Below are 27,037 nucleotides of genomic sequence, written 5' to 3' on the forward strand. Positions count from 1 at the left end.
GCCTGTAGTCCTAGCTACTCGGGAGGCTGAGGTGGGAGGACCACTTAAGCCTGGGAGGTTGAGGCTGCAGTGAGCCATGATCACAGCACTGCACTCCTGCCTGCGTGACAGAGCAAGACCCTGTCTTAAAAAGAAAGAAAAAAAAGCATATAAACCTGATGCTTAGTTTACTTTTACAACTACAGTTTATTTCCATTATAAAATGAACATATAATAAAAGTTAGAAAATACAGAACATTCAGAAGAAGAAATGAATGTTCATATCATCTTGCCATGTAAAGATATTTATTAACTTTTTAATGTAGTTTTCATTCTATGTGCAGCTTTCTGTTCTTTTTGTACCGAACATTATATGATGGTCATTTTTATATATTATTACTAAAAACCATTCATAATCATTACTTGTGCTTGTTTCAAATTAGCCATTGAGTGACTAAGCTATTATGACAATGATTTCTATATTCCTGGGACTTTTAGATTGTTTCTAATTGCTTACTAACAAAAATAAGTGACCATCTTAACTCAGAAAAGTTTTTTCAGTTCCCAAGAACAGATTCACTGGGTCAAAGCAAACGACACTTGACATATAAATTATAAAATGCTTTTCCAAATTGTCTCACCGCACTTCAGTCTTGTGTTGTAAGTTGTAAGTGCATGGGAGAAGCACAAGGGGCGCTGTTGAGGTAGCACTATAAGTAAAGGAAATAGAGTCCCCTCTAGGAGTTAAGCTGCAAAGCCAGCAAGCACACCTAAAGCACAAGCGCAGGAAGTGAGTCCGTGCTGGCTTGGCAAAGAGGCTGTACACTGGGGAAAATAAAGTTGCATCTCTTGCTCATCCATACACAAAGGTAAACTGCAGATGGATTAAAGGCCTGAGAGCGAAAAGCAAAACCAGTGTGGTAAGAGAACTGTGCAATGGATGAGAGACGTCTTATCTCTAAGACGTCAGGAAGCTAAGGATTTCTTAAATAAGCCCCTCGAAAGCATAAAGCACAAAAGCGGGAAACAGTAGATTTAAGTCTATTAAAAGTAAGGATTTCTGTTCATTAAAAACACAATAGATGAAATTGACAAATTGGTGGCAAATCTGGAAGACATTCACAATTTTAAAAATCAACAAGGGATCACGTCTATTATAGAATATGCAAGGAACTTTTAGCAATCAACTGAGAAAAGACAGAAGCCCATAGAATGTGAGCAAGAGGTAGGAATTAGCAATTGACAGAAAGGAAAGCCTAGGTGGCTAACAGGTATACATGGTGTTCAATTTCACTGGCATTCACAAGTGTGCAAATTAAAGCCACTTACCACCTTCCCCTCATCAGAGCGGAGAAAGTGGGCAGTTAAACAATCCTCTCAAGCGCACTGGTGGGTGTGGAACGAGGACCCCATTCTGAGACAGGATCCTACAGTCCTTCATGATGTCAGGAACGCATCTGGCTACGGGGTAGAACGCCCTCTCCTGGGGTGTGCTCCTGAGAAAGCTTTCCGAGGCCCACAGGGGATAAAGCATACACACCCAAGCAGGTGTGTTAAACACGTCAGAGCAGATGAATGTGGGGAAAGAAGATGGAAATCAGGATGAGGAAAGAGGGGGAATATTAATGAAACTAAAGTCAGAGAGGAGTTCTGCAAGGCTGGTTATAGCACGCCATGAGCTGAGGCGTGTAATTAACTAGACACTCTCCATCTGATGTCCAATTTAATTAATTAATTAATCAATTAATTAGTTACTTACCTGGACTCTGCCTCACGAGTTAGATCATCCCTTGGCACTGATAAAAGGCAAGTCTGAGCTGACAAGGCAAAGCTGGTTTCCACCAGGCTGGCCTTGGATGATGCCATTATGCACCATGAGTGCAAATCGTTTCTACAGGCACTCATGGTTTTAAAATTGTTTGTTACTCTGATAAGTAGAAATGTACAATTAAATTTTAAGAGGTATACAAAGATTTTAACATGACATCTTTCTTTCAAAGTCATGTATGCCAGGCAAAGTGGCTAACACCTGTAATCCCAGTATTTTAGGAGGGTGAGTGGGGAGGATCGTTTGAGTCCAGGCATTGGAGACCAGCCTGGGCAACATAGGGAGACCACATCTCAAAAAAAAAAAAAAAATTAGCTGGGTGTGGTGGTTCACACCCATAGTCCCAGCTACTCAAGAGGCTGAGGTGGGAGGATCACTTGAGCCCAGGTCAAGGTTACAGTGAGCTATGATCAAGCCACAGAACTCCAGCCTGGGTGACAGAACAATAGCTTGCCTATTGAAAAAGAAAAAGTCCTGTGTATTTCATTTTATAAAATGAAGATTTACAAACCCCTTGCTGATCCCCAAGAAATCCTGGGCTGTCATAGATAGGGCTTAGTCAATGTGGTAGGCAGAATAATGACCACCACCCCAAAAATGTCCTTGTCTTAATCCCTAGAATGTGTTACCTTCCATGGCAAAAGAGACTTTGCAGATGTGAATGAGGTCAAACACCTTGTTGAAGGAGATCATCCAGGAATATCTTGGTGAGACCAATATAATCACTGTGCCTTAAATGTGGAGAAGTCTTCCTGGCAGCCTTCGGAGAGGGAGAGGCATGCTGCTGATTTGAGGACAGAGGAGGGGCCACAACCTAAAGAATGCAGGTGGCCTCTAGAAAGTGGAGGAGGCAAGGAAATGGATTCTCCCCTAGAGCCTTCAGAAAAGAATCCAGCCCTGCTGGCACTTTGATTTTAGTGCAGCAAGACCTATCGGATCCTGACCTGCAGAACCGTATGAGGAGGATATATTTGTGTTGTTCCGGGACCACTGCATTTGTGGTGATTTGCTACGGCAGCAATAGAAAATTAACACAGTAAACACAACCTGACTTAACCCCATTGACAGTCTAGAGTTAGCTTTCTCCTTCTTCTTCTTCTTCTTCTTCTTTTTTTTTTTTTTTTTTAACATTTTCTGCTAAAACCCTACAGAGTCTCTTCAGCAACACGATTCTGGGGAGGCAGGCCTGTGGAAAGCTCACAGAATGGTAGAATTAGAAGCCATCACAAAAGTAACCCAGTGCAACTGCCTGCCCAAAGCTGGAATCTCTCCCACAACATCCCTGATCATTGGACACTCAGCGTTTGCTTGGACCTTGGGGGTGAAACTTTAGTTCCTGGTCTGCCCCAACTACACATTGAATTCTCTCTTCACAGCTGACTTAGTTCTGCTGTCAGAGAATATTCTTTTTTTTTTTTTTTTTTTTTTTTTTTTTTTGAGATGGGGATCTCACTAGTCTCAAATCCCTTGCCTCAATCAAACCTCCCACATTGGCCCCACAAAGTGCCATGATTACAGGTGAGAGCCACCACGCCCGGCCAATAACATTACTTATAAGGAAATCTGTTGCATTGCTCTGTTAAAAGGGGATCTGCTAAAACATTCTTTCTTGCTATGAACCAACATCTACTGCTCTCAAATGTCCATGTTTTGACATTAGTTCTGCTTTTTAAAGTGATGTAGAACAGAACATACAGGCTGTACCTAGGGCCTGAGACAGAAGAATTGGGTTCAGAAGAAAGGCTGGCAGATTATTGAGCTGCATTCAATTCAAGCCTGTTCCACTGGACACATGTTCATTGAGCATCTATTTTGTGCTGGGCACTCTGTGAGCTGCCGTGAGCCATGAGCACACAAACACAGCCCCTGCCCTAGAGGAGCTTACAGTTTAAGTGAAAAAGGTGGTAAGTAGATACTCACACAACAAAACAGAAAACATAATTACCGATTGTAATACAAGCTGTGAAGGAAAAGTACAGCTATTATAAGCACATATACAGAGGTACCTGACCACCGGTCAAAAGGGTCCCCATCTGTCCAAGGACCCTGTTTGAGATGAAACTTCCCTTAGTCACTGGATAACCCTTCAAGTTCTCAGAGCTTTAGATGAATGTAAAAGTGCTCTGTGTAACCTGACTATAATATAACAGTTTGAATGTGGGTGCCTCTGCTCTGTTTAATATAGGGATGTGGCTGCCTTTGCTATACATTTTTGGTAGATTTGTCAAGAGTAGTGGCCAAGGTAGCCAGCCCCTGGCTGTCATTTCTGTACTTGGGAACCCCCTCACATAACCCCATTGTTACCCTGGCCTGGCTTGCTGGTAACTCCAGAGAAGAGTCAGAACTCCCCACAGCAGGTCTGATAAAGAGGGCCCTGAACAACCCATTGCCATCCATGAGGCTACCAACAGCCATCGCTGTTGACCTGCTAGGACAGACAGGAGGAGGCTACCAGACATCCAGTCATCGCTGTTGACCTGCTAGGACAGACAGGAGGAGGCTACCAGACATCCAGTCATCACTGTTGACCTGCTAGGACAGACGGGAAGTCCTTCCTCTGGACAACTCTCTGAGAACTCACTGCTGTTGGGACCAGAAAGCTGGTATATGTACATTTATTTATATTAATCTGTATATCTACATAATTAATATTATCAATGGTAATATAGATGACATTGTAGGTGACAGCAAGGATCAATACATAATGGTAAAATATTCCATTTGCTAAGATGTTATTTTAAATACATATATGCCAGGCCGGGTGCAGTGGCTCACGCTTTTAATTCCAGCACTTTGGCAGGCCGAGGCGGGTCGATTGCCTGAGGTCAGGAGTTCGAGACCAGCCTGGCCAACATGGCAAACGCCGTCTCTATTAAAAATACAAAAATTAGCTGGGCATGGTGGTGGCGTGCGCCTGTAGTCCTGGCTACTCAGGAGGCTGGGGCAGGAGAATCGCTTGAACCCGGGAGGCGGAGGTTGCACTGAGCCGAGTTCATGCCACTACACTCCAGCCTGGGTGACAGAGCAAGATTCCATCTCAAAAACTAAAACAAAACAAAACAAAATGAAAACACACATATATACCAAAAAAAAAAAAACCCTTCAAAATATGAGAAACAATTTAAAAATCAATCTTCAGGGAGAAATGCTAAGTCCACCATCATAGTAGAATATTTCAATATACCTTTTTGTTTTTGAATGAGCCATAAGACAAGGGAAAAAATCATCAAGGATGCAGAAGATCTGTAAAACTCTATGAACAAGCTTTGCCTAATGAATGTAAAATCAGTGCAACATTAGAGCATACGCATTTCCCCTGAAGAACACCTGCTATACTTCCAATAATTGATCGGGAGCAATGACATAAAAATAATCTCAATACATTTCAAAAAGTAAGTGTCATACAGACTGTGACATCTGCATGCAACACAATTTGGCTAGAAGTTAATAATACATACTCTCTACTAAAACAACCGAAAGCTCATTGATGAAGAAGTGGAAGAATATGCAATGGAATATTACAACACATATGATGACGTAGATCAGGGGTCTGCAGATATCTTAGGCTTTGGGAACCATAAGGTCTCTGTCACCACTACTCATCTCTACTGCTACCATGCAAAAGCAGCCATAGACAAACAGGCACAGCTATATTTCAATCAAACTCTATTTATAACACTAAAAGTTGAATTTCAGACAGCACAAAAACATTTTGACTGTTTTTTCAACCATTTAAAAATGTAGAAACTGGCTGGGCGTGGTGGCTCACACCTGTAATCCCAGCACTTTGGGAGGCTGAGGTGGGCAGATCACCTGAGGTCAGGAGTTCAAAATCAGCCCTGCCAGCATGGTGAAACCCCATCTCTACTAAAAATACAAAAATTAGCCAGGCATGGTGGCACGTGCCTGTAGTCCCAGCTACTTGGGAGGCTGAGGCAGGAGAATTGCTTGAACCCGGGAGGCGGAGGTTGCAGCGAGCCGAGATCGCACCATTGCACTCCAGCCTCGGCAAAAAAGAGTGAAACTCCATCTCAAAAATAAATAAATATATTAATTAATTAATTAATTAAAAATGTAGAAACCATTTTCAGCTTGTGGGCAGTAAAAAAAAACAGGGCCCAGGCAAGTCTGAGCTGACTCTCTAATTCACCTCTTAGAGCAGCCACACTCCTCTCTCTCTGTCCTGGCAGGTGATACAGGAAGCTCATTGGAAAGGATCAGCAGTGAGACCTGGCTGAGGAAGGGCGTGTGCATAGGAGGCCACACCATGCAGCCTCCAATCCATGTAGGATGCTGACCAAACATGTGACTGGAGCATGAAACCAGGGCAGAACTATTTGCTTGAGAATAAATTATAGCCCTTCCATTATCTTGTTTCATGACTCTCCTGTGCACATTCTATCCACTGATTGCAGAGAGAAACTATTTTATTACCAGCCACAGGGATCTCAGGTTCCAATTTATACAAAGATAATGAAATGTCAAACTGACCCAGTCTTGTTGCTGTAAATAGCTTATCACCCCTGTCAAAATAGTCCAGTTCATAACAGCTCTCCTTTGGCCCCCTGGGAAGCCCAGTCCTGCAGCCCTGGCTCTTGGAGACACCTGGCACCCCTGGCTGGGCCCAGATCCACCTTCACATCCAGATCTGAGCTGTCTCTCTGCAGACTGCAGACCCCCAAGCCCTGGCCTGCCTTCCCTAGATTCCGACCAGAACCTCTTTCTTAAGCATTGCATCCCAGGCCCTTTCCATATAACTAGGGAAATTACGTTCAATGCCTGTTTCCTTCTTTCTAGCCCTTTCCAGCTGTCTTGCCTCTGGTCAATTCAAGCATTAAAGGCTGTTCTTACAACAGTCCAGTTTGCCTCAATTAATCCTCCTGTCTGATTTTGTTTCTTCTAAAGCTTCCTTTTTTTTCCTTTCACTTAAAACATGGGTCTCCACTGCTGAGGAGGCATTTAGACCCTGTGATAATATGAGTGACATCTGCTTTGGGTCCTTGCCTAGTTCACAATCCCATTCTGAAGGAAACTGCTCCTGCTTCTAACCCAGGTTTCCTCCCCAGGAAGCAGCCCTATGTGGTTGCCTGTCACCACGCTGGTACCAGGTGACCCCTCACTCTTCCAGGTGGGCATTTGATATGGTTTGACTCTGTGTCCCCACCCAAATCTCATCTTGTAGCTCCTATAATTCCCATGTATTGTGGGAGGGACCCAGTGGGAGATAAATGAATCATGGGAGCAAGTGTTTTCTGTGCTGTTCGCATGATAGTGAATAAGTCTCATGAGATCTGATGGTTTTAAAAATGGGAGTTTCCCTGCACAAGCTCTCTCTCTCTTTGCCTGCGGCATCCATGTAAGATGTGACTTGCTCCTCCTTGCCTTCTGCCAGGATTGTAAGCCTCCCCAGTCATGTGGAACTGTAAGTCCATTAAACCCTTTTTCCTCTATAAATTACCCAGTCTCACATATGTCTTTATCAGCAGCATGAAAAAGGATTAATACAGCCCTTGACCTCAGGGTGGTCAACCTGAAAATGCTCTGGCCAAAAACAGAGAGGGAACAACACAGTCAGGGCCTCTTGCATAAACCATGTGATCAGGATATTCAGTCGAGTCTTATTAGTTGAGATAGTTATGTTCTATTCAGTGCCAAGGGCACTGAATTAACCAATACCAAACCATTGTTCCCAGGGGAAATTCATGGCTACTTTCCTGCAAGCCTCTGGTCACATTTTTGTCAATCAGTTAATACATAACCTTGCTTTATGTGTGTTTCTCTTTCAAGACACCTTATTTAACATATAAGGTTGACTCATTAACATTGAACTCACAGGCAATGGCACTATAACTCACCTCTGAACAAAGCTTATCTAACACATATCTTCTCCATAAGGCTCATCACAGCCCTCTTGGCCTTAAAAACACTAGACAGTACTTCAGTGCTACCCTTGGGGACATTTTATTTTATTCTATTTTATTTTATTTATTTATTTTGAGACAGTCTTGCTCCATCGCCCAGGCTGGAGTGTAGTGGCGCAATCTTGGTTCACTGCAACCTCTGCCTTCTGGGTTCAAACAATTCTCCTCCCAAGTAGCTGGGATTACAGGCGCCCACCACCATGCCTAGCTAATTTTGTGTATTTTTAATAGAGATAGGAATTCACCATATTGGCCAAGGTTGTCTCAAAGTCCTGACCTGAAGTGATCCGCCTGTCTCAGCCTCCCAAAGTTCTGGGATTACAGGCTCGAGCCACCAAGCCCAGCTTTGGGGGCATTTTAAACAGAAAAATTGCCAATAAAAAAAGAGAAAAATGCAAAAAAAAATGGCGCTAAATAGATGGTGAAAATAACACAAGTCCGCAGCCTGAGAGCCGAATCAAGAAGGCAGAGCCTCACCTTGTACTGCCTCAGCTGGGGACATGTGCATCAGGCAACTCAAATTTTTCATCATTTTTCACATGTCAAGGAATGACTGCAAACATGCTACAGGTATTGATTTGGGGTAGTACAAGTAAATTTTGGTGAGTAGAATAATTTGCAAATATGGATTCCACAAAATGTGAGAATGGACTGTAGTTAATTGCTTGGTTGGTTGTTGTCTGGTTTGTTGGTTAACAGCAGGAGAAAATGCTGGGAGACCTCCTACAAGACAGCATTTGCATATTCCAAAAGGCTGTGGGAGCCACATGTGAGTCCAGGACAGTAGAAACGTTGTGGCAATACCCTGTTGCATGGCTCACCAAAGAGTCTCTGTTCCTTGCGATCAAAAAGCCAATTGGTGACCAAGCGAGGCAGGAGGATCTCTTAAGCCATGAGTTCGAGACCTGTCTGAGCAATATAGCAAGACCTCATCTCTACAAAAAATTAAAAAATTAGCTGGGCATCCCAGTTACTGGGGAGGCTGAGGCAGGAGGATCCCTTGAGCCCAAGAATGAGGCTGCAGTCAGCTGTGATCATACCATTGCACTTCAGCCTGGGGGACAGAGTAAGACCTTGTCTCAAAAATAAAAAATAAATTCAAAAAAAGCCAACCAGTCAGCATATACCTACCAATATATTACTCTCACTTTGTCCTGAGAGTTTTGATAAGGACGATTTCTTTTGGAAAGTCCTGTTGTTTCCAATAGAGCTTGCACTTGGAGTCATAAGGCCTGGCCATACCACTTCTCAGTCACGTGACTGAGTTCTCTGACTCAGTTGTTTCATCTGACAATGGGATGGATACTGGGCCTCCAAGTTCAGAGAGTTATTATGAGGCTACATGAGGTCACACAGGTGGAATGAGCATCACCCTTGTCATCTTCTGATCCAGCCTCTCCTTTTCTAGACGAGGACCCCAAGTCTCAGCAGGGGAAAGAGATTTGCAAAGATGGCCAACAGAAGACAGTCCAGGATGCTCACAACTCCCTGGGGTGAACGTTACCCCTGCCAATGTCACACTTCCCCAAGGAGAGAACACACCCCTGCCCCAGCAGTTCAGGCACAGCTGTCCTGTCTCATTCTTACAGAACAGAGGGTCTGCAGGCATCTCAGTAAGATACTAAAGCAATTTGTTTTATTTGTCCAAGGGAATACTGCCCTTATTTGACTGAATAAGCATAAATAGCCAGGGAGGGGTCTCTTTGTGGTGTCACCATCTGCACCAGCAGAAGAGCCCTCACACATTGTCTCTTCCCCAGCAGCTGCAGTTCTCCTGAAGAAGTCAGATCAAGTTCAGGTTTAAAATAAGCAATCTGGATTTGCAAGGTGCCATGAGGATGGCAGTGCCACTATACCAATTCCCCAGGGAACCATTCCCAGGGCTCCAGGCCCCGTGGTTTGACTTCTCTTCTCTGGCATGAGAAATCAGTGTATTCTCACATTATCTCCTGAGATTCAGATCCTCTGCCAAATGATGGATCTGAAACTACTCTCATCTCTGCCTCCGTGCTTCAACACCTCCATCTGCTCCAGAGTGGACTACTTGGGACAGATACATAAAAATAAAAGACAGTGTTTCAGGGAAAGGGAAGAAGTGTGGACCTTTGGTAGGTACCCATTCTACTTCATTGGATCATCCTGATAACTCAGTATGCTCAGTGTTATTATCACATTGTGTAGATGAGGCTGAGAACATGCGCTTGTCTGTGGTCACACTACGTGCAGTGATGGAGTTGGAATACCAGCTCATTTGTCAAAGCCTGGGTTCCCCTCAAAGCTTCTTAAAGTTTGGCAGGACTAAAATGCTCCTAATGCAAGAGATGGGTAAATGCACACTCCTGGGTGAGCTTGGGGCTCAGTATACACAGTCCGTGGTGTTCAGTCAGCATGGAACATTGTTCCTGGCCTTTCACTGAGAAGACTCTCATTGGTCCTTCTCCCCTCAGCCAGTCATTTCCTCCAGGAAGCTATTTCTGAGCTCCCCAGTCTAGGCTCCGTTGCCCACCCCCGAGGTGCTCCAATATTGCATATTCTGTGAGGGCACTCAGCTTGTGTTGTGTTGCTTAATTATTTGTCGGTGTGGCCTCAGGAGGTCAGGGACCACATCTGCCTTGTGTCTTCCCATAGGTACCCCCAGCAGCCAGCACGCTGCTCAGCACAGTATAACTGCCCAATGAATAGCTGTTGAGTAAACGTTGACTCCAGCTAAAACTTCTATCTCATGTGTAAATTGCCTCTCGAACAGATCTGTTAGTTATAATCCAGCCTCTTCAAACACAGCACCAACAACAGAAAATTCAGAAAATGAAGAGGCAAAGTCTGGATGCAGTGGCTCACACCTTTAATCCCAGCAATTTGGGAGGCCAAGGCAGGAGGATTGCTTAAGCCTGGGAGTTAGAGACCAGCCTGGAAAACAAAGCGAGACCCTGTCTCTACAAAAAAAAAAAAAATTTAAATTAGCCAGGTGTGATGGCATACACCAGTTAAAATGGGAGGATCACTTGAACCTGGGAGGTCGAGGCTACACGAGCAGTAATGGCACTGCTGCACTCCAGCCTGGGAAACAGGGTCAGACCCTGCTCAAAAAAAAAGAGAGAGGCAAACCCTTCTATGTTCATCCCACACCATACCCATTCTACTCCATATTCTTTGTTGATTGTTTGGGTTTCGTTTTGTTTTGTTTTTTGAGACAGGGTCTCACTCAGTTGCCCAGGCTGGAGTGCAGTGACACAAATACAGCTCACTGCAGCCTCATCCTCCTGGGTTCAAGGGATTCTCCCACTTCAGTCTCTTGAGTAGCTGGAACTACAGGTGCATGCCACCATGCCCAGCTAATTTAAACAATTTTTTTGTAAAAACGGGGCTCTCACTATGTTGCCCAGACTGGTCTTGAACTCCTGGCCTCAAGCTATCCTCCCGCCTCAGTGTCCCAAAGTGCTGGGATTATAGACATGAGACATCATGCCAGTCTACTGCATATTCTTTGTATTCCAGGCACACTGGCCCTCCCTGAGTTCCTTAAATGCTCTATGATCCCTCCACCGCATGGCTTTTGCACACCCCATTCCCTCTAATCCCCACTCCTGCTCTTTCTCCAGATCTCAGCTCAGTCCCAGTTCATGTTCTTGGGGCACCATTTGGCTCTCTCTCATACCTTTAAGCACATGGTTTGTGTCTGATTGCATCTCTTGCACTGCAAAGGCAGGTGTGAGGTTTTTTTGGTCTTTGTTTACCCTCGTGTCTCCAGCATCTAGTGGCTGGCATAGAGTACAAGCTCAGTACACTGTGCCTGAACAATGAAGTGATGTTTAAATGGAGGTCTGTGCAGGTGGAGTATTCTAGGCAGGAGAAACAGGTAGAGCAAAGCCCTGAGGAAAGAGATATCAAGTTGCATTTAAGACTGAACGAAGCCCACTGTAGCTGAGCCATAGAGAATGAGGGGGAAGAGCGCATCATGGTAAGGCTCTAGAGAGGTAGGCAGAGCCTCACAGGGTCTTAAAAGTGAGTTAAGACCTTTGACTTGCCACCATCGGGTTTTAAGCAGGGTGGTAATTCTCCCGTTCTGCACAGGACCCCTACTAATGCCACCCCATGAGGGAAGGTGGTCTTTTAAACCAGAGGTCAGCATATTGCATGCATGCACATTAAATGTCATCATAGTTAGCTGAGTCTATTGTTCTAACCTCCTGAGATCATTTTGAGCCTTCTTTGTGCCTTCTAGCTTGGCATCATTAGCAATTTGTGGTAATAGAAGGGGGCCCGCCTATCAAGAAATATCAGAGAAAACAAAGGCAGTACAGTTCCACGGGGCTCCAACCACAACACAAGTCCTAGCTCCTGCGGCATTGGGAATTCCAGCCATGGATGTCTGGGACTATAACCCTGATCTCTAATAGACTACAAGTTCAGCAGCGTCATCCTTGCATACTCTAACATTTTATGTACATATCCTTTTTTTTATTTTTTAATTTCCGTTTTTCCTCTTTAAGCCCTCCCTAATAAAGGACGTGGAGAGGAAGAGTTCCTTGCTTACTTCAACCATATAAACTGGGTTTTTCTTTTCTTTTCTTTTTTTGAGACAAGGTCACTCTGTCACCCAGGCTAAAGTACAGTGGCACAATCATAGCTCACTGCAGCCTCAACTTTCTAGCTTCCTATCCTCCTGCCTCAGCCTCCCAAGTAGCTGGGATTACAGGCACATGCAACTGGACCTGGCTTTATTTTTTTTGTAGAGACAGGGTCTTGCTATGTTGCCCAGGCTGGTCTTGAACCCCTGGGCTCCAATAATCCTTCCACTTCTGCCTCTCGAGGTGCTGGAATTATAGTCAGGGGCACCATGTCCAGCCTATAAATTGGATTTCTTTTTTCCCTGAAGAAATTTTTATTGTTTTCTTCCTGCTGTCTGATGTGTTTTAATAAACAGAATGTTTGTCTTTTGTTTGCATATATTCCAAGAACTGTCAGAAACTCAAGGCTTGGTAAGTATTTTGAAGAAAGGAAAAACTCCAGTTATTCTTTGAGGTCACAGCATCCCTCGGGTCTGAGCAACTATCACAGAAAACACGACTGCTCTGTTCCTGTCGCGCACAGCTGCCCCAAGATGAACTGGAACTAGTAGCTTTTTGTTACAAACTGTGTTCAGGCATTTTTTGCTTAGTTGAGGGTTTGTTGTTTGCTTTTGGCAGATGATCCCATGCACAAAAGTAATCCCCAAATCACCATTATTACCTTTATCCATTATGAACTGGGCATGTTTCAAGCATCCAAAATCCAACTTTTTGAAATGATATTTCTAAATTCGTAGATCTTAAAAAATCAAAGTAAGGAGTTGTTGGACTTTAAAAAAATTCATTTATATTTGTCAGGAAAATAACCCAGAGAGGGAAAGAAGTAGAAGAAAAACATAAAGGAGAAAAATCATGCCTTCTCCATAGCTCTCATTCCAAGCTTGAAAACCTATTTTAAAAATTATGAATTTGCTTTATCAAATTGAAACTAAAAGAAAAGCAATTCCTGCCCCCAAAATGAGTAATGAACCAGGGGAAGAGGGTGGTGCTGAGGACATAGATGTGTGCGTCCTGCTCAGGCTCAGGTGCTCTCTACAAGGTCACAGTGACCCATTGAGGCACATTAGCTTCCTTCTAGACTCTTGGTCAGTTTCTCCAGCCTGCCTGCAAAGAAATGAAGAGGGAGCACTGGCAAGAGGGTCTGCTGAAACTCAGAGGTCCCATGCCCCCGTGCCCCACTAAGTATTCCATGATGCCAGTTTCAGAAGAGACAGGAGCCCAATCTATGCCAACTGCTTAAATAGTCATCCCTGGGCCCCTCTCCAGATGCTTAGAAAAACAACTCGTTTCAGAATCTTACCAAGGGTAGGTGTGAAGTTCACTGCCCATCCCATTCAGAAAGGATCCCTTCTTTCTGGAAGCTGCGACCAATTGGGCCGCCATCTTCAGCATTCACGAACTCACGCAGAACCCAGCAATTGCTGCCTGGTGAGGCCAGTCCTTCATTAAATCAGAGCCCATGACCTCACTTTCAGGCCCTTAACTAAGGAGCAGGCATCCAAAAGCAAAAACCTTCATTTGGAAGAAAATAAATTTTTCGTGAAACTTTTTTTTTCTTTTTGAGACGGAATTTCACTGTTGTTGCCCAGGCTGGAGTGCAATAGCGTGATCTTGACTCACTGCAACCTCCGCCTCCTGGGTTCAAGTGATTCTCCTGCCTCAGCCTCCCAAGTAGCTGGGATTACAGCCTTGCACCACCATGCCTGGCTAATTTTGTATTTTCAGTAGAGACGGGGTTTTGCCATGCTGGCCAGGCTGGTCTCGAACTCCTGACCTCAGGTGATCCACCCGCTTCGGCCTCCCGAAGTGCTGGGATTACAGGCGTGAGCCATCGCTCCTGGCCCTGAAACATTTTTTAAATGCAAAGAAAGTGCCAAAATGTTTTCAGATTTGAGGCTCAAATGTGGTTCGTGAAACATACCCAGCTGACCACTGGAACTTGAAGTTCGTGTCTGGCATGTGAAGTGCTCCTGGCCTCACCCAGCAACCCCTCTCTCTCAAGTCAGACAAGGTTCTAGAGAATGGTCCATGAATACCTTGAAGACATCCTCGAGTCCACGCTGGCTGCAAGATACTCATTAATAACAAGTCCACGGGGAAGCAAATCCTCCAAGACTGTCAGGCTGGCTCACTGCTCGCCCCACCTCCCGGCCCTTACCTGGGGGTGGGGACTTTATGAAGGGACTGAGATCGTGACTCTGCTACCATCTGACTGATTAAATCCAGGTGCTCTGTTTACTTTGGAGTGCAAAAAAACACACCAAGAGCTTAAAACTTACATTTACAGACAGGAAATGGCACCCCAGGGACACGGATGTCTGAAACCTGAAGACCAAGACAGGCCTCTTCTCAAACAGGGAATGTTTCTTCCAGGCTGGGGCCCAGGCCTGTGCCTCGTGATGGAAAGGGGACCTTGGCCTCCTCACCTGGGGCAGTTCAAGGTTCCTTGAGTTATAAATTACATATTTGAAATGTTCTTAGTCTGTCCTCACTCCTTCTATTTAAAAGCAGATGGTTTAAACTTAATCCCAGCCATGCTGTCTCAAAAGAGACGGTCCTTGTAAACTGGCCATTAAAATCTCTCTGAAAACATATTCTGAATGCACAGCAAGAACAAGGGTGGTATCAGGGCAGCCAGAGAGGGTAGCTGGAAAAGGGAAGATGCGGAGACAATAACAGCCTCATTAAACCTAATCACTTTCCATTGCTTATTGAGACACGGAGATTGGAAGGGGAATTTGTGGAGGGGTTTTCTGAGTCCTTTGTACTAAAGTGATCCCCTCTCCCTTTCCCACTTCCTCATGTACTCACTCACCACATCCCCATCTCCCCACTTTCACATCAATGACACTGAGAAGATTATTATCATTATTATTATTATTATTGAGATAGGGTCTGGCTCTGTCACTCAGGCTGGAGTATAGTCGTGTGTTCTCAGCTCATTGCAACGTCTGCCTCCCAAGCTCAAGCAATCCACCCAAGTAGCTGGGAAGCCCAGCCATTTTTTTTTTTTTTTTTTTTTTTGTAGAGATGGAGGTCTCACCATGTTGCCCAGACTAGTCTTGAACTCCTGAACTCACACAATCCTCCTGCCTTGGCCTCCCAAACTACTGGGATTACAGGCATGAGCTACTGCACCAGGCTTGGAAAGATTATTTTTCTAAAAAAAATATTTTTCTTCCTTGACATATTAGGCACCCTTATCTCTGCTATATTTCCCTTTGATGAAATGTGTCAGGAAGTAAATACCGTATCTTATGGTCTCCTTCAATAACGCCCAGTGTCTATTAAAACGTTAAGCATACAGTAAGTACATGAAGCGCCTTGCTTGCACAGCCTCCAGCTTGTGCACACTGGGAGCACTCCGCATTAGCAACAAAAATCCCACTGCACAGTAAGCAAGGTATGCAGGGTGAGTCGCAGTCCTCCCAGTGGCCTTTAGTCTCCTCGACTGTCAAGTGAGGGCAGAGGATAGGGTGACCCTCAGGCCATTCCTGCTCCAGAATGACAGTTGCCATGTCTGCCTCTGCTCACAGAGGCTGCATGCCTCCGAAGCCTTCAGTTTAAGCTGTCTCTGATAACCCACCAAATAATGCAAACAATAGAAAAAAGACTAGAAGGAAACTGGCTAAAACATAACAGTGATGTGTCCATTTTAGAGCTGTTGGTTGTAAGCTCTAACGATCTACTTTAAACAAGAAGAGTTGGCTGGACTGAATCGAAAAAAAAATGCAGATCAACAGGGTTTTTGGAAGGACAAACGCAAGGGCAGGTTTGGAGAATTTCAGGAGATGGAGCTGTGAACAGTTCCACCGTGTTGCCAATGTCTAAATGACTCATCTCTGGCTGATTTTATTCCTGATATCGTCACTACAGATTCCCATTCCTGGCGGAAAAGAATGATTTGGTCCATCTGAATCACATACCAGCTCCTTCGGCTATGTGGGCAAAGTGCAGATTGACAGCCCAACCAGGACCACAGTGGAGCAGGGGAGGCCCCCTAAGGAAGGAAGGCTGTGTAGACAGAATCAATAGATTCCATGAGATGTTGGAACCTCTGGGTTATCATAGTTTTCCCCCGCTTTTTTTTTTTGAGACAGAGTCTTGCTCTGTCACCCAGGCTGGAGTGCAGTGGCACGATCTCAGCTCACTGCAACCTCTGCCTCCCAGGTTCAAGCAATTCTCATACTTCAGCCTCCCAAGAAGCTAGGATTACAGGGATGTACCACCACGTCCAGCTGATTTTTGAATTTTTAGTAGAGACGGGGTTTCACCATGTTGGCCAGGCTGGTTTTGAACTCCTGACCTCAAGTGATCCGCCTGTCTTGGCCTCCCAAAGTGCTGGGATTACAGGCGTGAGCCACCGTGCCTGCCCTTCCTCTGCCTTTGATGCTTTTCTGTGATGTCTAATTGTTTTAGACGTTCAACTCCTACAGTTTTTGCAACTGTATGTGTATTTCTGTGCATATATATGATATATGTTCTAATATATAAATATACTACACACACACTTGAGAATAGCAACACTGAATTCTCTCACCCCTTAGTATGAGTGCATTTTAATGGAGGCTGTTTTCTAAGAACAGGGGTTCTGTCCAGCACAAAGATGCTGAGAGCCCTGTGGATGGAAAGAGTATAACACATTAAAGGTGACAGGTGCTCAATCAGTTTCGTTAAATAAAAACTGAATGAGGAAAAGCTACAGAAAGGGAAGATACAAGCCAAATACTTCACATGCTGTCCAGTACATCCACCTGCAATGACCCAGGGGATCTGACAACACCCTCTTCCCCAACTCTACTGCTCTGCCCCTTCTCTTAAGAGGAACAGCTAATAGATTCATAGATCTATTAATGCTTTGAGAATACTTTTTCTATCTTTAACCTGTGGTTGCAAATAAAGCAGATACTAAGTCTCCTCCCACTCCACATCATTGCCAGCCCCTTAAGCCAAAAGCCAGCCTTATTCCTGTAGGACTGGCATGTTGGACAAGCTCCACTGGTGGAATAGGATCAAAGCACACCTCTATTTTTTGACTCCCACTAACTCGTTAAAGTTTATTGAGCAGGGGAGGCTTTTCCTCTGCCCAAGGTGAAAACTCATCAAGTCAATGACTTGTCTTTGTTACTTTTAGCTTAGAGATAGTCTTGTATTCACTGAGTCACAGAGCATGTTTCCTCAGTTTGAAAAGTGTCCTACCCAAAACATTAACCCACACTTCATTCTCCATTGTCCTCCTTGATAAAGCCTAAGATGGGCAGCCAGTCTTTGGGCAGGGGATAGCCACTTCCAGTCTCTTTCTCCACCAGTCTCCTCCCCCATTCACTAGCTGCTGTTTGGGAGCCTGCCAGGGTTTGAAGGAGGTGGGCGGGGTGGGGATTAAAGGGGAGAGGTGAAGAATAGGACAGTTCTCACCTGGGTGGATGCATCCCTGCTTTCCTACAGGCAGTTGGTGAAAGTGGACTCTGATAGGCATCTCCACGGGTCCTTTGGGGATTCCCAAGCTGGGGCTCCCCAAATCTGAGCATCCCACTACTCAGATGTGAATGAGGCTCTCCTTCAGCAGACCATGCTACACCTAGGTCCTCTTGGACAGGACTCAAAACAGGTCCAAGTGACCTACCTGTCATCCATAGGGGAAAGTTACAGAGCCCTTGTTCCACCTTTGGATAGAGAATTCCTTCTTCACGTGACCTCTGCTCCTCTGTCCCACACAGATCACTTAATGTTCCTAGCAGTAAGCCAAGCTCCAAGCCTGGAGCCCCCAGCTGCAGGGAACACATCCCTACCTTGCTAAAGGAGTTCTCTCTCTCCCTCTCCTTCTCCTCTGTCTCTTTCATTTTTTTTTTGTTTTGTTTTGTTTTGGTAGAGATTGAGTCTCACTATGTTGCCCAGGCTGGTCTGAACCTCCTGGCCTCAAGGAATACTCCTACCTTCGCCTCCCAAAGTGCTGGGATTACAGGTATGAGCTACTGTGCCCATCTTGAGTGAAAGAGACAGCACCAACAACCCTTGTCTTTTGAGGGCAGAGTGGGGACCCCACAGATGGCAACTGCAGAAATCCCCTCATCCTTGACTCTCTCCCCGACATGCTCCTGACCCCTTTATATTCTCATCCTGGGGAAGGGGTTCCAGAGTCTGTGTTTTCAAGTTGGCATTTTAAAGGTTTCTCCTGAGTGATGTGTTCTCACACTCAACTGAGCATCTAATGTTTTACATCTGGGTCAAAACTTGAATTTTAATAACCTGTCACATTCAGGTCCTTACAGCTTTTACATATGTTACCTATCAAACTGAACCTGTTCAACATTCCGATGGGGTTTTCAGCCCATTTCATAGATGAGAAAAGTGAGGGTCAGATAGTGATGGAACATACCTGACGTCACTCAGCAGGCACCTGAGGGAGGCCAGATTCAAGCCCACACCCTCGCTCTCTCTTCCCTACATTGCATCAAGCTGGCCTTCAAGGAGGAGGAAAAGTCTGTCCTGCTCTGCAATGTGGGATTCAATCCATTCCTCATAGGTCACTCTGGTCTTTGACTGTCATTTGGCCCCAGTAGAAGAAAAATACCTTCCCGTAAAACAGTTGTTCAGCATTGCCCAGGGGACAGAAATGACTCATACCTGAAGCCAATCTGTAAGTGCCTCAATACTCATTCTAGAATTCAGATCATATAGGTGTGACTGGCCTTAGGTAAATTCAGAATCCACAATGATACAACAGCTGAATGAGAGGATAGTACTATTTCTTCTGTAATAAGATCCATCTAAACTTTCCTTCAAGCAGTGAAGTTTCCTGAGCAAATTCAATGACTTGATCCCCCAAGGCCTCAGAGCCCTGAACTCCAAGTCATAGAACAAGTGCTGTCTTGGAATGACTCCCTTCCTCTCCTTCTGCCCTGGATCCCACATCCAGTGGCTCTAAAGACAATGAGAGTCTTTTTTGGGGGGGATGGACTTTAGCTCTTTCACCCAGGCTGGACTGAAGTGGTGCCATCTCAGCTCACTGCAACCTCCACCCCCCAGGTTCAAGTGATTCTCCTGCCTCAGCCTCCAGAGTAGCTGGGACTATAGGCACCTGCCACCATGCCCTGATCATTTTTGTTTTTGTTTTTGTTTTGTTTTGAGACAGAGTCTCACTCTGTCTCCCAGGCTGTACAGTGGCTTGATCTCGGCTCACTGCCAGCTCTGCCTCCCAGATTCACGCCATTCTCCTGCCTCAACCTCCCCAGTAGCTGGCACTACAGGTGCCCGCCACCACGCCTGGCTAATTTTTTGTATTTTTAGTGGAGATGAGTTTTGCCATGTTGGCCAGGCTGGGCTCGAACTCCTGAGCTCAGATGATCCACCTGCCTCGGCCTCCCAAAGTGCTGGGATTACTGGCATGAGCCACCATACCTGGCTGAGAGTCATTTTGAAAAGAAACTGCTCCCTTGGTCTAAGAAGGCAGATTCACGGCCACCCTGGCAATACCCTGCTATGAGGAAACCCTGCACAAAATGGCCCAAAAAGTCCTAAGGGTGATTGACACTGGTATATTTTTCTTGCAGGGAGTAACTGTTGCCAAAAACATTTGAAAGTCTGGCTAGTTTTAAGGAATTTGAACTTTACTTTTTCCCCAGTCAAGGACTTAGCCAAGACAGGGATTTTATAGCAAACAGCAGAAAAATGGAGAAAAAAGATATATTACCAAAAAAAGGGAAGAGAGCAAGGAGGACAGGTGGGAAAAAGGAGAAGGGGCCTCAGAACAGGGAGGACATCGTCCCCTGCCTTAAAGATGTCAGTTACCTATTCCCACGCCACCCACCTGTGGCCACACAGACCTTGTCTTCCCTGACTCGTGGGCTCCAGAGCTCTCTGGGCTCAGAGCCACCCCTCGGGTCCTCTGGCCTAGAACACCTTCCACCCCCACTCCCACTTCAGCCCCATCTCTGCAGACCTCATCTGCTCTGGAATCAGAGCCATGACCAGCCCGGGGAGCAGCTGCTTCCCCTGAGTATGTTCTTCAAAGTCATCACTTCCTAAGGCAAGCTTGTCTAACCTGCGGTCTGCAGGCTGCATGCAGACCAGGGCGGCTTTGAATGTGGCCCAACACAAATTCATAAGTTTTCTTAAAACATTGTGAGATTTTTGGTTTTTGTTTGTTTGTTTTTAGTTCATCAGCTATCATTAGTGTTAGTGTATTTTATGTATGGCCCAAGACAATTCTTCCAATGTGGCCCAGGGAAGCCGAAAGATTGAACACACCTATCTTGGGTGGTGTGACAGTCATTAAGGCTAGGAAGAAAATACATGGGAAGAAAGCAAGACCAGGAGACCCAGGAAGAAGTTTATCAAACACCGCTGGCTTTTTTAGAGGGTTTAGCCAGACTCCAGTGGTACAGACCCCAACTCCTCTCCTCCACACGGCCCTGCCCAGGCTCAGGTCTCCTCCGTGCACTCCTGGCTGGCTTCTCCTCTTTTGTCCCCTCTCCAGGAACACCCATGGTGCTTCAGGCTGCAGCAGCACACACTACATTTATGACATCGCCTTGGTGCCATTTTGTATGAATTAATCTTAGGAAGACACTGCTTGCCCAGGTTCAAGTGGGCAGATTGACTGCGGATCTCAAGTGGAGTGCAGACTCACTGGGGTCAAGAGTTATATCCTGTTCTCTGATCACCGGCCCCTGCAACATTCCTTGCCCCTCCAACCCTGCCTAAGTGAGCAGATAGTGGGCCCCCTCAGATATTTTCTGGAGGATTCCATGTCCTTCTTTCTCCACACTGTACCCCGTGGACTCCAGCCCAGCAGCCAGTGCTTTCAGAGCAGCCTCATCAGAGCTGCGGGGCTGAGGTTAAGTCTGCCAAGCTGTTACAGGACAGGGATCCCGATCCAGACCCCAAGAGCAGGTTCTTGGATCCCATGCAAGAAAGAATTCTGGGCAAGTTCACAGTGCAAAGTGAAAGCAAGTTTATTAAGAAAGTAGAGGAATAAAAGAACAGCTACTCCATAGAGCAGCCCCGAGGGCTGCTGGTTGCCTAATTGTATGGTTATTTCTTGATGATATACTAAACGAGGGGTGGATTATTCATGCCTCCCCTTTTAGACCATATTGGGTAACTTCCTGATGTTGCGATGGCATCTGTAAACTGTCTTGGCGCTGTTGGGAGTGTAACAGTGAGGACGACCAGAGGTCACTCTCGTCGCCATCTTGGTTTTGGTGGGATTTGGCCGGCTTCCTTACTGCAAACTGTTTTATCAGCAAGGACTTTATGACCTGTATTTTGTGCTGACTTCCTCTCTCATCCTGTGACTTTGAATGCCTTAACCATCTGGGAATACAGCCCAGCAGGTCTCATTGTAATTACCTAGCTCCTGTTTAAGACGGAGTTGCTGTGGTTCACAGGTCTCTGACAAAGCCACAGACCTGGACCAGAGCTGGGGGCTGCCAGGCTTATCCGTTCGTCCATGCTGTCCCTCTGTGTGTCCCCAGTTTGTTCCCTGTCTCGGCCATCAGATGGCACCACTATTCCACAGGTCACCCAGGACAGTTGGCCAGGTTTTGGAAGGGGCGCTCACCACCCTGCCGCTGCCCCTCCTTGCATGGGTGGCATTCCCAGAGCCAGCTGTACCCCTGCGGGCTGGAGCTGGGCTGGCCCTGCCAGCTGCATGGCACATGAGGACGCAGCCCCCTTCTGTGTGCTGAGAGCCATGAAGCAGTGGGGCAGGGGCTTAGTGGGACCCCCAGCGGCTCTCGACTAGGGAGGTCGAAGAGGACAGCGCGAGGAGTCTGGCTTCATCATTGAAATATTGGCTTTAAGGAAGCTCGAGGGGTCTGGCTTCATCATTGAAACACTGGCTTTAAGGAAGGTTCCTGAGGCCCCAGATCCAGGCTTCCTTCCTCTCCATCCGCCCCACCCCCACTCCCACTTTCCTGATTTGAGCAGGACATCCAAGCCTGTGCTGAGTATTCCCTAATGAGGGTCATGGTAGACAAAGGGGAGAATGTGCCTGGAGTACTCCCTGCCCAGGAAGCCACATTCCCCAAATCCTAGAGCATTTTCTTCCTAACGCCACTTCTATTAATAAGCCTTTCTAGTAACACTCAGCAAAGACACCATTCTAAAATGTATTTCCCCAATAAATGTATTTTGCCAATTGGCCCTTCTCTCCCGAGGCATAAAAATTGGATGATATTAAATAATCTTGATTTCAATCTAGTGCAACCAGGGCTCTTGTCACAACACCCCAAGACTTGTCCTACGACATGAGTATCTGTTGCCTCTGACCTTGGCCATGGGTCTCCACGTACTTTCCTTGTTATATAATTCTAGGGTTGTAAACAACCTGCAGGGCTTCTAATGGTGAGAAAGAGAAAGAACAAAGGAACACAACCTTAAACAATTTACTAACAGCTTAAAAGATACTAATATTTTAACTTAAAAGCCACATAGTCAATCTAGTATATGTGAACTGCACGCCAACAATCACATAAAAATACAGAGCAGACAGAATGTGCTATTGTAAAATATATTTTTGTTCTTTGACCCCCGTTTCCTGGCATACAACTTCTAAAATCCTTAGAATCTCCAGAGTGATGTCTTCTTGTATGCCAATGAACTGGTGGCTGGGGGCCCCTGGGTAACCCTGGGTTGGGGGTTAGACACTAGAAAGAGGAAGGCAGGATTAGAGGGTTGGGAGTTTCAGCCCCACCCCCAGCCTCTTGGGAGAGAAGAGGGGCTGAAGGTTAAAATGATCGCCAATGGCCAGTGGTTTAATCAATCATGGCTATGTAATGAAGCTTCCATTAACAACCCAAAAGGTCAGGGTTCTGAGAGATCTTAGGTAGCTGAACACCTGGAGGTTCCTGGAGGGTGGTGTCCCAGGAGGCATGGTAGCTCTGCGCCCTTCCCCTACACCTTGCCCTGTGCATCTCTTCGTCAGTGTTCTTTGTACTATCCTTTATAATAAACCTGTACATGTGATTCCCTAAGTTTTGTGAACCACTCTAGCAAATTAATTAGACCCAAAGAGGGGGTTGTGGGAACCCTGATTTATACCTGGTCAGTCAAGCACAGGTTAAAACAACCTGGCGCCTGTGATTGGCATCAAGAGTAGGGGTAGTCTTGTGGGACTGAGCCCTCACCCTGGGGAATCTGACACTATCTCCAGGTAGATAGCATCAGAGGTGAATTGGATTGGAGGATGCCCAGCTGGTATTCACTGCAGAATTGATTGCTTACTTGCTGGTGGGGAGAAACCCCCACATTTGGTCCCAGAAGTCCTCTGTGTTGATTTTTTTGGGGTAAGAGAATAGAAAAAGCACTTTGGTTGTTTTTTTCCACTCACACAGGGGTTGATCTATAAGTTCAGCCTTATTTTGAGTCCATGTAATCCCCAAGACAGGCCGGGCACCTGTAATTCCAGCACTTTGGGAGGGCAAGGCGGGCGAATCACTTGAGATTAGGAGTTCAAGACCAGCCTGGCCAACATGGTGAAACCCCGTCTATATTAAAAATACGAAAATTAACTGGGAGTGATGGCGCAGGCCTGTAATCCAGCTACTTGGGAGGCTGAGGCACAAGAATCACTTGAACCTGGGAGGCGGAGGTTGCAGTGAGCTGAGATCGCACCATTGCACTCCAGCCTGGGTGACAGAGACTCCGCCCCCCCCTCAAAAAAAAAAAAAGAAAAGAAAAGAAAGAAAGAAAACTCCAAGACAGATTCTGAATTTTAGAGGTGTGTGTGTGTGTGTGTGTGTGTGTATGCACTCCCACACCCTCGTCTGCCTCTCTCCTTCTGTCTCTATACTCTCTCTCTCTTTTCCTTCCTTTCTCCCTGCCTCTGTCTCTCTCACCAGCACACCCTTTAACCTAGAAACTAGACACGAAGGGAAATCTTCAGGAGAGCTACTGGGGTCAGAAGCTCTCTCCCGAGACTCATGGAATGTTTTTCCTAATGCCAGACTCTAGAGAAAGGGGCTTAGGTAGATGTTGGCATCCCAACTGCTTAGGCTTAAAGTTGATACCTGCAGGTTGGTCAGGGTCGGGCACAGACACCACCACAGAACACTGAGTCAGTACAAAAACTGACTCTAAAAAGGAACCATAAAACCTCTCTTCTGTCTGGTGCTAGATCTTCCACTTGTCACAGCCCCTGAGGCCGATGCCTTTTTTTAGCTGCCTCCAGCTCTCAGAATAATGGCAGGGAAGCTGCTGAGCTTGTCAGGGCCTCAACCTCAGCCTCTTCATCTCTTGGTTTACATCTGCTCAGCCTTAGCTGAGGGGCACGGCTCAAGTTCATCTCTCCCTCTAGGGGCAACTAGAGACATGGCACAGAGACGCTTCCCACTCACTTCTGTCTTTGAACTCCGTATCCTTAGCCTGCTCCCTTGAAGTTTCCCCTCTCAACCAAAGTCCTACATTTCTGGGATTAATAAGTAAATACAGGCCAGGTGTGGTGGCTCATGCCTATAATGCCAGCACTTTGGGAGGCTGAGGCAGGAGGATTGCTTGAGCCCAGGAGTTTGAGACCAGCCTGGGCAACATAGTGAGACCCCATCTCTACCAAAACAATCCTGAAAAATAAATAAAAATAAATCCATAAAAATTTTAAAATTGGTATAGAAATTCTGAAGGGGCCAAGATGGTCAATTAGAAGCAGCTGCAGTCTGCGGCACTCACAGAGATGAAAGGGGCGAGGGAATTCAGCACCTTCAACTGAAATACCCAGGTTCTCACATTGAGAGTGACCAGGCATACGACTCGACCCACTGAGAATGAAGAAAAGCAGGTGGGGCAATGGCCCACCCAGGAGCAGTGCAGAGGCAGAGGAACCCCCATGCCCCGCCAAGGGAAGTAATGAATGATTGTGTGACTCCACCTGGAAAATCACGCTTCTCCCACAGATCTTTGCAACCCCTCACGAGATCCCCTCATGATCCCACACCACCATGGCCTGGGTCTGATACACAGAGCTGTGTGGAGTCTTGGCAGAGCAGCCACTCAGGCACACACAGAGACCTAGGAGTTTTACACACTCTGGCTCCAGGATCTCCATCAAGGTGGGAGAAGTATCCATCCATATCCCCAGAAAGGGGGCCGAATCCAGGGAGGCAAGTAGCATTGTTCCATGGGCCCCACTTCCATGGCACCTCACAAGTTAAGACCCATGGCTTGAAATTTCTGTCAGCCAATGGCAGTAGGCTGGATTCTGCCTGAGATGTGACCAAGTTCCCAGGGGGAAGGGTGGGCACCATCTCTGCAGTTCGATAGATTCAGCTATTCCAGCGTGCCAGCTTTGGAGAATCCAAATGGTCTGGACAAGGAAGAGTCCTCCAGGGCATCACAGCTGCCTTGCCAGATCATGGCCAGACTGCTTCTTTAAGTGGGACCCCATCCATTACTCCTCACTGGGTGGGACCTCCCCGCAGAGGCTTCAGCCACTCCTGCCAGCCACAGTTCTACAGATAGAGCTCTGATTTCTCCCTGGAACAGAGCTCCCAGGGACAGGGGTGGCTGCAATCTCTATGGTTTGCTTGACTCAGCCATTCCAGCCTGCCAGCTTTGGAGAATCCAAATGGTCTGGATGAGGAAGGGTCCCTCATAATGCAGCACACCTCCTCTACCTAAAAACAGCCAGACTGCTTCTTTAAGCACGTCCCTGATCCCGTTCCTCCTGTCTGGGTGAGATCTCCCAACAGGGATCTCCAGTCACCTCCTATAGGTGCGCTTGGGCAGACAATATGTCAGTACCCCCTTGGGATGGAGCTTCCAGGAGAAGAAGCAAGATGTCATCTTTGCTATTTTGCAGCCTTCACTGGTGATACCTCTGGGTACAAAAAACTCCAAGGCAACTAGGGTCTGGAGTGGACCCCCAGCAAACTGCAACAGCCCTACAGAACAGTGGCCTGACTGTTAAAAGGGAAACAAATAAACAGAAAACAACAACAACATTAACAAAAGAGATCCCACAAAAACCTCATTCAAAGGTCAGCAGCCTCAAAGATCAAAGGTAGATAAGCCCACAAAGATGAGAGAAAATCAGCACAAAAAATGCTGAAAACCCAAAAAGCCAGAATGTCTCTTCTCCTCCAAATGACTACAATACCTCTCCAGCAAGGACACAGAACTGAGCTAAGGCTGAAATGGCTGAACTGGCAAAAGTAGGCTTCAGAAGGTGGATAATAACATACTTCGCTGAGTTAAAGGAATATGTTGTAATCAAATGCAAAGAAGCTAAGAATCATGATAAAACAATACAGGAGCTGATAGCCAGGAATAGCCAGTTTACAGAGGAATAAAACCCACCTGATGGAGCTGAAAAACACAACACGAGAACTTCTCAAGTATCAACAGCAGAATAGATCAAGCAGAGGAAAGAATCTCTGAGCTTGAAGACTATCTTTCTGAAATAAGACAGGCAAACAAGAACACAGAAAAAAGAAAGAAAAGGAAGGAACAAAACCTCCAAGAAATATGGGATTATGTAAAGAAACTGAACCTACAACTGATTAGGGTACCTGAAAGAGACAGGGAGAATGGAACCAAGTTGGAAAACATATTTCAGGATATCATCCAGGAGAACATTCCCAATCTAGGAAGACAGGCCAACATTCAAATTCGGGAAATGCAGAGAACCCCAGCAAGGTACTCCACAAGAAGATCAATCCCAAGACACATAATCACCAGATTCTCCAAGGTTGAAATGGAAGAAAAATTGTTAAGGGCAGCCAGAGGGAAAGGCCAGGTCACCTACA

This window comes from Pan troglodytes, chromosome 7 (assembly GCF_028858775.2).
Source record: "Pan troglodytes isolate AG18354 chromosome 7, NHGRI_mPanTro3-v2.0_pri, whole genome shotgun sequence".
Taxonomy (NCBI): domain Eukaryota; kingdom Metazoa; phylum Chordata; class Mammalia; order Primates; family Hominidae; genus Pan; species Pan troglodytes.